The following is a 10,489-nucleotide window of genomic DNA, read 5'->3' on the forward strand; positions in this document are numbered from 1 at the left end:
GACCACAGTATCCTTTGGAAGATGGGGAACACTGGCTGATTGAAGGGTCAATTATAATACTGTTTTACAATGAGATCGGTTCTATAGAAAACAAGAGAAATGGGTAGAAGTACCATATATGTTGCTCTTTATCTCTTTGTGAGACATGCCAGACTTGTGTCCTAAGGGTGCAGATTTGGGTGTGAAATCTTCAGCTCCCTCCTGTCCTCTTATTTTCCCCCTGTATTCAGGGCTCGCAACTGAACAGGCCGAGAATAGGGAACCCTTCCAAGAGGGGTTGCCTCAGTCTTGGTAGAAATTCTAACAGTCTCAGTTGTGGTCAAGACTAGAGGATTGAAAAAGTACATAGAAGCCTTTACGGGGCCAACTTTACTTTATGACCTTACTTGGAGAGATGTGATGCATGTCTTGGGACAGACACTGACTCCTGACTCAAAAACATGAGTTTTGGGGGAAACTACTACTTTCAGAGATGAATGGCTTGAGCATGAGACAAGGGAAAGAGGAAACACAAAATAGCCTTCCTCCCTACTGGGAGCCAAGCAGTTCACACAACAGAGCCAGACTGGGACTATAACATGGCTAAAAGAAGGTGGGATCAGAACCACTTTGCCAGATGTATTCTTGAAGGACTCAAGCAATGCATGCTAAGACTTTAGACTATGCTAAGTTGGCTGACATAGAACAGAGAGGAGGAAACTCCTGGTAAATTCCTAGATCGATTATGGGAGGCTCTCTGCAAGCTTACTGATGTTGATTCTGAAAGTCCAGAAGGAGGAATGACCTTAAAGGACAGATTTCTCACTCACCTGGCTCCAGGTATCTGCCATTAAGTTGTGAAAACAGGCGTTTGGACCAAATCAATCTTTAGAAAACTGTTGCAGCTGGCTCAGATGGTATATTATGGTAGAGAATACGAGGAGAAAAAGAAGAGACAAAAAAGACCAGGGAAAGACTGAAGTCCCAACAATGACTATTAGATCTGTTCTGAAACAGCCTGAGGAAAAATGCCCAGAGGGACACAGATGAAAATGGATGGACTTGTTACTACTGTGGAAAGGAGGGGCATCTCAAGCGGGATTGCCCTCAGGCATCTAAACCAGCCACCCTATGGTCTGCAAAGGATCATACTGGAGAAGAGACTGCCCTCCAAGGTGTAGGCCCCAGAGTCAGACACTCAAGACAATTGGGACTGAAGGTGCCTGGGGTCCCTACACAAGTTCCCATCCTAATTACAGGTGAGGAACCCTGGGCTCCTCAGACTCTACACACAGACATCACCAGATGATCAACACTGAAATTAGATTGATTACATTCTTTTCAGCCAAAGATAAAGAAGCTCTATACAGTCAGCAAAAATAAGACTGGGAGCTTACTGTGGCTTAGATCATGAACTCCTTATTGCCAAATTCAGACTTAAATTGAAGAAAGTAGGGAAAACCACTAGACCATTCAGGTATGACCTAACTCAAATCCCTTATGATTATACAGTAGAAGTCAGAAATAGATTTAAGGAACTAGATTTGATAGACAGAGTGCCTGATGAACTATGGACAGAGATTCGTGACATTGTACAGGAGACAGGGATCAAGACCATCCCCAAGAAAAAGAAATGCAAAAAAAGAAAAATGGCTGTCTGAGGAGGCCTTACAAATAGCTGAGAAAAGAAGGGAACACAAAAGCAAAGGAGAAAAGGAAAGATATACCTATTTGAATGCAGAGTTCCAAAGAATATCAAGGGGAGATAAGGAAGCCTTCCTCAGTGATCAATGCAAAGAAATAGAGGAAAACAATAGAATGGAAAAGACTAGAGATCTCTTCAAGAAAATTAGAGATACCAAGGGAACATTTCATGCAAAGATGGGCTCAATAAAGGACAGAAATGGTAGAGACCTAACAGAAGCAGAAGATATTAAGAAGAGGTGGCAAGAATACACAGAAGAACTGTACAAAAAAGATCCTCACGACCCAGATCATCATGATGGTGTGATCACTCACCTAGAGCCAGACATCCTGGAATGTGAAGTCAAGTGGGCCTTAGGAAGCATCACTACGAACAAAGCTAGTGGAGGCGATGGAATTCCAGTTGAGCTATTTCAAATCCTGAAAGATGATGCTGTGATAGTGCCTCACTCAATATGCCAGCAAATTTGGAAAACTCAGCAGTGGCCACAGGACTGGAAAAGGTCAGTTTTCATTCCAATCCCAAAGAAAGGCAATGCCAAAGAATGCTTAAACTACCACACAACTGCACTCATCACACATGCTAGCAAAGTAATGCTCAAAATTCTCCAAGCCAGGCTTCAACAGCATGTAAACTGTGAACTTCCAGATGTTCAAGCTGCATTTTGAAAAGGCAGAGGAACCAGAGATCAAATTGCCAACATCTGCTGGATCATCGAAAAAGCAAGAGAGTTCCAGAAAAACATCTATTTCTGCTTTATTGACTATGCCAAAGTCTTCGACTGTGTGGATCACAACAACTGTGGAAAATTCTAAAAGAGATGGGAATACCAGACCACCTGGCCTGCCTCTTGAGAAACCCGTATGCAGGTCAGGAAGCAACAGTTAGAACTGGACATGGAACAACAGACTGGTTCCAAATCAGGAAAGGAGTATGTCAAGGCTGTATATTGTTACCCTGCTTATTTAACTTTATATGCAGAGTACATCATGTGAAATGCCTGGCTGGATGAAGCACAAGCTGGAATCAAGATTGCCTGGAGAAATAACAGTAACATCAGATATACAGATGACACTACCCTTATGGCAGAAAGTGAAGAAGAACAAAAGAGCCTCTTTATGAAAGTGAAAGAGGAGAGTGAAAAAGTTGGCTTAAAGCTCAACATTCAGAAAACTAAGATCATGGCATCCGGTCCCATCACTTCATGGCAAATAGATAGGGAAACAATGGAAACAGTGGCAGACTTTATTTTCTGGGGCTGCAAAGTCACTGATGATGGTGACTGTAGCCATGAAATTGGAAGATGCTTGCTCCTTGGAAGGAAAGCTATGACCAACCTAGATAGTATATTAAAAAGCAGAGACATTACTTTGTCAACAAAGTCTGTCTTGTCAAAGCTACAGTTTTTTCAGTAGTCATGTGTGGATGTGGACTATAAGGAAAGCTGAGCACCATGTTGGACTATAAGGAAAGCTGAGTGCCAAAGAATTGATGCTTTTGAACTGTGGTGCTGGAGAAGACTCTTGAGAGTCCCTTGGACTGCAAGGAAATCCAACCAGTCTATCCTGAGGGAAATCAATCCTGAATATCTGTTGGAAGGACTGATGCTGAAGCTGAAACTCCAATACTTTGGCCAACTTATGTGAAGAACTAACTCATTTTAAAAGACCCTGATGCTGGGAAAGATTGAAGGAGGGAAGAGAAGGGGATGACAGAGGATGAGGTAGTTGGATGGCATCACTGACTCGATGGACATTTGTTTGAGTAAGCTCTGGGAGTTGGTGATGGACAGGGAACCCTGGTGTGCTGCAGTCCTTGGGTTCTAAAGAGTTGGACACGACTGAGCAACTGAATTGAACTGACTCCCCAGCCATAGTCCATACTCAAGGGAATTTTCTTGCAAAAAAGAAAAAACAGACTGTTTATTGTATTTGGAGCAATAGTAAGTCACCTTACAAGGCAGGATTGATATATCTTTTCCTGATTTCAAGTTATTCACATTTCAGCCACTGTATTAACAGTGTGTGCATTCTAAGTCACTTCAGTTGTGTCCAAGTGTTGTCCAACTCTTTAAGACCCTATGGACTGTAGCCCACCAGGCTTCTATGGCCATGGGATTTCCCAGGCAAGAATACTGGAGTGAGTTGCATGTCCTCTTCCAAGGAATCTTTCCAATCCAGGGAATGAACCTTCGTCTCATGTCTCCTGCATTGGTAGGTGAATTCCTTATCACTAGCATCACTTGGGAAGCCCATATTAACAGTAATAGGAGGATAAAAAAATATTTCTGCTTTCACATATTGCATACTCACATTACTTATTTCTGCAGTATTTCTTAGAGAAGGAACTTCCAGAATTTATCATAATCTTAAGTCATAAAATATTATAGCTCCTAACATCATAGACAGACTCTCTGTTTATAGTAGCTGAGATATCTCCTATATTTGAATGTTGTGGACATTAAATCATTTGGAGAGGAGGATGTGTCATTACAATTCATTCCACATTCTAATTTAAATGGCTTTAAATTATTTACCTTCAAGAGTGTGCATATCGGGCCATCAAGATCCTGCCAGATAATGGAAGTGCTAAGCCAGGTTCTTTTGTTATTTCATTTCATGAGTGGTTTGTTCTCTGATGCTCCATTCTGTGCCCTGGTTGAACACAGTCACTTTATTGTATCAAAACACTAAGATTAATTTTTATGTGCTAACTTATTTTATTGGCTAATTTATATAATTGTAATATAGTCAGATTTCTCCTTCAAGCACCTGGGGCTCAGGACACTGAGCAATGGTAAATCTAGCTGGTGTTCCATTCTCCCTGTCATCATGCAGAGATGGCTGTAATACTCACTCTTTGTAGGGTTAAGGAAGAGTAGTGCAGAGCCTCATTCAATGATGGGCATGGAACGAACTTGTGGAACTTAGATGCCTGGTCACTCCTTTGAGCTTCTGTGCTTCCCATTGGCTTAAAGGCTGCCTCTAGATTCCTGTGCCCTTTTACAATTGCCCCATAGAGACTGTTGTTTGTTAAGTTCTAGACGAGATGTGTGACTTGACCCCGACCTGTAGTTGACGAGCAAGAGTGATCGCCTCTTCTGGAAGCAATCTGACTGGAGGTGCAAGGTCAGCCCGTCCCAAACTTGGAGCTGTAAATGGACTCCCCAACTCACATCACATCCTCTTCCTAAGTTCAGTTCAGTCGCTCAGTCGTGTCTGACTCTTTGCAACCCCATGAACTGCAGCACGCTAGGCCTCCCTGTCCATTACCAGCTCCTGGAGTTTACCCAAACTCATGTCCATCGAGTCGGTGATACCATCCAACCATCTCATCCTCCATCGTCCCCTTCTCCTCTTGCCTTCAATCTTTCCCAGAATCAGGGTCTTTCCAAATGAGTCAGCTCTTTGCATCAGGTGGCCAAAGTGTTGGAGTTTCAGCTTCAACATCAATCCTTCCAATGAACACCCAGGACTGATCTCCTTCCAATGAACACCAACACCCAGGACTGGTTGGATCCCCTTGCAGTCCAAGGGACTCTCAAGAGTCTTCTCCAACACCACAGTTCAAAAGCATCAATTCTTCTGCACTCAGCTTTCTTTATAGTCCAACTCTCACATCCATACATGACTACTGGAAAACCTCTCTCTAAAGTTGAGAACAAACTCCCCGTAAGGCGCTGCTATCCCCTGGAAATATGCTCTTTTCTTTCTTACACTTTCTAAACCTTGATAAAGAGGACTTGAGCCCTCTTTCAGAACTCTAATCAATGTGGATTTACAGTAAAGAGCCCCAGAAGTCAATCATTTTAATAGTGGTTACACTTTCTCCTTGGTAATGTTCATCTACATGACTTGATGAACCAGCCTTTTGGATCCAAACCTATAAATAGAATCTCCTCATCTTTTCTTTAAATTTATGGTCAAATATTTTAAATGAGAGTTCCAACCACTACCAAATATTAACTAAACTGATTCTCAAAATGTAGTGCACTTAAGAATTTCTAGGGGTACTTGTTTAAAAGTTAGAGCTCCTGCCCAGGTAATACTAATGCAGGTATGAACCTTATGCAGGTATGTGGTAGCTTGCTTCCAAGATGGCTGACATCAGTTCCTTCCCTCCTTGTCTGAGGATACCTTTCTTCCAGCAAGAGATGGAGTTTTTTCTTCTACCCCTTTGAATTAGGCTGGCCTGTGACTTTGATCAGTAGAGTACTTCAGAAGTCACAATGTGGGAGTTTTGAGCTGGCGGATTCCACCTAGTTTTCTTGAAATTCTCACTCCGGAAGAAGTTAGCTGCCACTGAGACATCCAATCACCCTGAGACCACCATACTTAAGGAAGCCCAAATCAGCCACCCTGGAGGCTGTATGGGACACATGCCTGTCCAGTTCTAGGTGTCCCAGCCATCTGAGTGCAGAGGCCACAAATGTGAGGGGAGTCTTCAAATAACTCCGCCCCAGTCACCATTGAACTAACCACATAAGAGGTCACAGATGAGGAGCACCCCCCCCAACACCACCACAGCTGAACTCTATTAACCCCAGAACCATGGAACACAATAATAAATTAATGATGTTTTTTAAGCACCAGACTTTGGAACTATACTGCCATAGGTAGATTTTCATGCAGGTCTCAATATACAAACTTTGAGAAGTATCATTTTGATTATCAGTCAAAGACATTGGAACACTAATGTTCTCAAACTGCGGATAACTTTAAAAAAGGACACAAAAACTTTAGTCAATACTTCACTGACTAGAGCATTTCTAGCATTTTAATATCTCTGTGGTATGTTCTAGCTACCATCCAATATCTTATCATGCTCTAGTCCTTGGCTTTGTCCTTACAGGAGATATGGAATTTTGGTAGCTTGTGGCTTCCATAGTTGGCTTGACTGTCTATTTGATATAAGATCAATCCTGGATTATATTCTGGCAAATAAAGCAGGTAACAGCATGTGCAAACACTTCTGCCATAGGTTTTCTTCCCCTACCAAGAAAGACATCAATTGTAAAAGATATATTATGTCCAGAGACGATGGCATGCTAACTCAAGGTCTCCCTTACCTGAGGTTTCCCGTGGAAATTTCTCTGGAATCCTACAATGCATATATATTGCTATCTTTTGGCAATATCTAGCCTCAAACAATGTATACTACCAATTTCTAGAGGGTTGATATCAGAACTTCTTCCTACCCTCCCTCTGACTTATGCTAGTGTTCCAAGAACAAGTATGGCTTCACCCATGTGACAGGTGCTGCAGTTTAGTTTCATGGTTCGAGAAGATATTCTTCTGGATCAATCTAGAGAAGCAATTTACTCACAGATGCAAATGGGATATTTTTCAGAATTAAAAATGTCCCAGGATGAGCTGTTGCAATGTAACCCAGATAGATGGCACATCTTCTTTATCCACTCATCCATTGATGGGTACTTAGATTGTTTCCATGTCTTAGCAACTGTAAATAATGCTGCAATAAACATAGGGGTGCACACTAACCCTTGGAATTTGTATTTTTCTTTTCTTCAGAAAAATACCCAGAAGTGGAATTGCTGGATCATATGATAGTTCTTGGCTTCCCTGATAGCTCAGTTGGTAAAGAATTCACCTGCAATGCAGGAGACCCCAGTTGGATTCCTGGGTTGGGAAGATCCACTGGAGAAGGGACAGGCTACCCACTCCAGTATTCTTGGACTTTCCTTGTGGCTCAGCTGGTAAATAATCTGCCTGCCATGCAAGAGACCTGGATTCAGTCCCTGGGTTTGGAAGATCCCCTGGAGAAGGGAAACACAACCCACTCCAGTATTCTGGCCTGGAGAATTCCATGGACTATACAGTCCATGGGGTTGCAAAGAGTTGGACACAACTGAGTGACTTTCACTTCACTTCACTTCATGGTAGTTCTATTTTTAATTTTTTTGAGGAACCTCATACTGTTTTTCATAGTGGCTGCAACAATATACATTCCCACCAATAGTACGCAAGAGTTCCCTTTTCTTCACATTCTTGTTAACACTTAGTTGTCTTTTTGATAGCAGTCATTCTGACAGTTGTGAGGTGATGTTTCATTGCAGGTTTGATTTGCATTTTCCTGATGATTAATCATGTTGAGCATCCTTTCATGTGTCTATTGGCCATCTGTCTGTCTTGTTTGGAAAAATATTTATTCAGATCCTCTGCACAATTTTTATATTAAATTGTTTGGGTTTTTTTTTTAAGTTAATCAAAAAGTGATGTTAATCATATTTTTATTTTTCCTAAAAAAACTATTTGAAATATTTATTCAACTCGATAGACATGAGTTTGAGTAAACTCTGGGAGTTGGTGATGGACAGGGAATCCTGGCGTGCTGCAGTCCATGGGGTTGCAAAGAGTCGGACATGACTGAGTGACTGAACTGAACTATTTATCTGGCTTCACAAGGCCAGAGTTGTGGCACATGGGACTTAGTTGCTGCATGCAAATTGTTAGTTGCGGCATGTTGGGTCTAGCTCCCAGACCAGGGATGGAACCAAGGCCCCTTGCATTAGGAGCATGGAGTCTTAGGCACTGGGCCACCAGGGAAGTCCCCATCTTTCTTATTTGGTAGTTACTTTGTTCTGTTTTCTGTTGATTTGTTTGTTTCTTGACTTATAAACAAAACACTGTTTAGGCCACTCGTATGTAAAATTAATAAACAGAAACTTCAGTTAAATAGAGTTAGGAGAGCAGAAGGGAGACCCTCATGCCCTGTGAAGACAGCAGACCCCACCAAGAAGAAGAAAGATGCCTCTTCTTTTCTGGCAAGGACTCAGCCAGTGAGAATCCATGGACTCTTCAGCCTTCCCAACTTCCTTTTCCTTGCTATAAAAGTGGTCTCCTTCCCTTCTTGAGGGGGAAACTTACACATGGGAAGCTGTGGTTGCGGGCCTGAAATTGCACTTCTCTGCTGATTCCAATGGAGAGGGAAATGGCAGCCCACTCCAGTATTCTTGCCTGGAGAATCCCATGGACAGGGGAGCCTGCTGGGCTACAGTCCATGGGGTCACAAGGAGTCAGACACAACTGAAGTGACTTAGCACGCATGCACACTGATTCCAAATAAACTCATCTTTGCTGGAGAAATATCTAGTATTTGACTTTTTTTAGGTCTGCACAAAAACTGTAAGTAGAGAGTAAATCTCTGATACTTAGAAAATAAAAAAAAAAATCCCATATAGAAAAGCAAATAAGCTGGGGAGGGAGGTGGGAGGGGGGTTCAGGATGGGAACGACATGTAAATCCATGGCTGATTCACGTCAATGTATGGCAAAAACCACTACAATATTGTAAAATAATTAGCCTCCAAATAATAAAAATAAATGAAAAAAAAAGAAAGAAAAGCAAAGAACTGATTTCAATGTACAGATTTTATGTATTAAATGTGTATCCAAAGAATTAATTTTACTAGTACCTGGCACTTCTGAAAGCATTCTTTTAGAAGACAGGAAGTCTTTTAAGAGACAAAAACATGGTTTATAAGGCATTCTCTTTGAAGACAGATGAATGCCTATGTTTTTACCAAAGTCCAAAGATGAAAAACAAACCAAGCCAAAACGTGTCACAGAAACATCATTTTAGGTGTAGTATAAGGAATAAAGAGTAGGTATGACTGAATTATACAGTGAACTTTCTCTCCAATATTTCTAGTTGTCAGTCCCTGGACAATGTGAATAGACACTGAATAGTGTATAAATTGGTGGGGGGCGGAGGGGGAAAGACTGGATAAGAAAGGAGAGTAGATTTACCTCAATATATATTTTAAATCTAGGCATCCTTGGAGGCAGTAATGATCTTCTCTGGAGAAAAGTTCATTAAGTTATGCTCAGAAAGTCTTCTAGGAACACTTGGCCTTAACTCCCTTCTCTGCTGACATTTGCTATATTATCTGATCTATCCTTCTAAGGGAGTTTTGTTTTCTTCCTCCTCTCCCTGTGTATGTGATCTCTTTATCTGTTAGGTTTAACCATTTTGATCTACAAACACCAGTACTTTCATATATCACAACCTAGTAATTTATCAGGAACCATGTTACATATATAACATTGTATATTTATATTTCTAAACTTACTTCATTTCTTTCAATTTAAATTCTTGTAGAAGAGTTGTTTGTAAATTGCATTACAAATTTTAATAAATAATCAAGTTTATTCATATTATTTAGGATCCAGTTAACTGACCAGGCAGACATAGAATACCACTGGGAGGAGGGTGGGTTACCCAAGTTGTTTTGCTTCTTCAGTTATAAAAAAAATTACTTAGAGTAATCATGACATAAATAATCACCTGCAGAAGGAACTGGAAACCTTATATATTTCATACATAGATGGAAAGCTATAACCAACAAAAATTCTTATTGTAGCTTATAATAATCTTCAAAACAACAGATTGATTCAATATTAATATCTGGACTCAGTCAACACATAACAGAATCTTTGGTAGTAAATCTGGAAAAAAGAAGCCACTTCCTTTCTTTCCTTCATTCTTTTATTCATTCAGTTGACATTTGTTATTTGCTTTTCTTGGGCTTCCCAGGTGGCGCTAGTGGTAAAGAACCCTCTTGCCAATGCAAGAGACATAGGAGACGTGGGTTTGATCCCTGGGTAGGGAAGATTCCCTGGAGGAGGGCATGGCAACCCAGTCCACTATTCTTGCCTGGAGAATCCCATGGACAGAGGATCCTGGCAGGCTACAGTCCACTGGGGTCACAAAAGAGTGGAACACGACTGAAGTGACTGCCTTTCTCATGCCTCGCACTATTCTATGAGTTGGGTTTACACTCATG

The sequence above is a fragment of the Odocoileus virginianus genome, chromosome 15 (assembly GCF_023699985.2).
Source record: "Odocoileus virginianus isolate 20LAN1187 ecotype Illinois chromosome 15, Ovbor_1.2, whole genome shotgun sequence".
Taxonomy (NCBI): domain Eukaryota; kingdom Metazoa; phylum Chordata; class Mammalia; order Artiodactyla; family Cervidae; genus Odocoileus; species Odocoileus virginianus.